Source organism: Octopus sinensis, linkage group LG1 (genome assembly GCF_006345805.1).
Source record: "Octopus sinensis linkage group LG1, ASM634580v1, whole genome shotgun sequence".
In the NCBI taxonomy this organism is placed as follows: Eukaryota; Metazoa; Mollusca; class Cephalopoda; order Octopoda; family Octopodidae; genus Octopus; species Octopus sinensis.
In genome coordinates, this window is record NC_042997.1 from 36,760,726 (window position 1) to 36,763,225 (window position 2,500).

A 2,500-nucleotide genomic window follows, 5' to 3' on the forward strand; every position below is an offset into this window, starting at 1 on the left:
ATTGTTTACACATATCTAAACATACATACATACATACACCTTAAAAGTTATATTAATATGCTGCCCACAGATAACATTTTGATCTTGAAAGAAATTTATCCTCATGTTAGAAGTGTGTATATATATATTTATATGTGCGTGTGTGTGTATGTATATATATATATATATATATATATAAGAATGAATGTTTTTATATATAATGAACGTGAAATACAGGAAGGGACGAACACGGAACACAGACAAATCATTCGAAGCCTTCAATCTTCAGTCAGACACCGAATCATCATAGCAAATTTCGGCTGTTCAATTCTGATATTTGCTCCAACTCGGCCAGCCCCAAGAAAAAAACTAAGCTGTAAGCATTAGATTTCTTGGTAGAAGACAGGAATGTGAACGCACAAGACGGATGTGAATACAAGAGACGAAAACGAAATTGAAAACAGTAATGAAAAAACAAAACATATATAACGGTGGTTGTCATACGACTTTAGACAAATGAGACAAAACACAACAACATAGCAGCTGGCGTAGAAATAATTACCGTTTCGGTAGCGGGGACACATGTTGGTCGAGATACGAAGGCCAACAGAATGGTTGAAGAAGCAGCAAGTCGCAGGAGAGAGAGAAGAGACAGAGAGAGAGGGAATCAAAGAGGGTGGAAGGCAGGGGACAGAATCAGTGACCAAGAGAGAAGGAGAAAGAAGGGATTAAGGAGGATGGGAGGAAGAGAGGGGAAGAATCGGAGGCGCCAAAAAGTTTGGTGAAGAAGCAATGGCGGGTAGTAAAAGACAGTGTGTATAGAAGTCGTGCAGGGTTTAAATTGGACAAACAACGGGGGGGGGGGGTGCACGTAACGCCGCAATAATATAAGAATGAATGTTTTTATATATAATGAACGTGAAATACAGGAAGGGACGAACACGGAACACAGAAATCATTCGAAGCCTTCAATCTTCAGTCAGACAACGAATCATCATAGCAAATTTCGGCTGTTCAATTCTGATATTTGCTCCAACTCGGCCAGCCCCAAGAAAAAAAACTAAGCTGTAAGCATTAGATTTCTTGGTAGAAGACAGGAATGTGAACGCACAAGACGGATGTGAATACAGAGACGAAAACGAAATTGAAAACAGTAATGAAAAAAAAAAACATTATAACGGTGGTTGTCATACGACTTTAGACCAAATGAGACAAAACAACAACAACATAGCAGCTGGCGTAGAAATAATTACCGTTTCGGTAGCGGGGACACATGTTGGTCGAGATACGATATACATACATATATATAGATAGATGCATACATACATACATATATGGATACACACATATATATACATGATTATATGTGTATATGTATATAAAGATAGATAGTTACATAGATAAATTGACACATATATATATATACATAAATATATATATATGTATATGCATATATGCATATATATATATATATATATATATATATATATATTTTTTTTTTTTTTTTTTTCTGTACTTGTTTCAGTCATTTGACTGCGGCCATGCTGGAGCACCGCCTTTTAGAGTGGTGAAAGAGTACAGCAGGGATCACCACCTCCTGCCGGAGCCTCGTGGAGCTTTTAGGTGTTTCGCTCAATAAACACACACAACGCCCGGTCTGGGAATCGAAACCGCGATCCTCCGACCGCAAGTCCGCTGCCCTAACCACTAGGCCATTGCGCCTCCACATATATATATATGTTTATATATATATATATATATATTATATATATATATTTATATATATATATATATATTTATATATATACATATATACATATATAAACATTTTTATATATATACATGTATACATTGTACAAAGAACAGGGCTTAATCTTCTCTCTTCGTTCCTTTGCACCACATGAGCTCAACTCTCCTCCCCTCTTCATCTAACCATCCTCCCCTCCTCTCCTTCCACCCGCCTCCCCAATCTTGCTCCGACTCCTGCTTCTCTTTACTCCAACTATCTTTCTCTCTTGTCTTCATTCCTACCCACAATCTCATTCCCCCACTTCATCGTCAACCCTCCCTCATGAGCCCACCCACCCGTACACAATCCAGCCCCACCTTCCCTATCCATCCCATCCCACACCACCCCATCCTCCACCATACACCACATAACAACGCATCGCACCACCATGGACACTCTAGCACTAACCACTTCCTAGCCCCATATTCACACACCTACACATACACACAAGCACACATCAACGTCATCAGCCCTCGTCCATACGTACATACATACTCTCTTATACATACGCACGAGCACCATCGTTTTGGGATCACCACTAATTTATCATCTCCCCTTCTTGCTAGCTCACCCGTGTTACCCCTAGGTGGGGCATTCGCCATGATAGACCGCTAGGCACTACACTTTCTGTATTTTCTCTCTTTGTTTCTTTCTGTGTTCCTTTCTTTGGAAGAGCGTATGCTCGAAACGTTAAAGACTCTTCCATTTCCTGGGCGTTATACTAATACATCT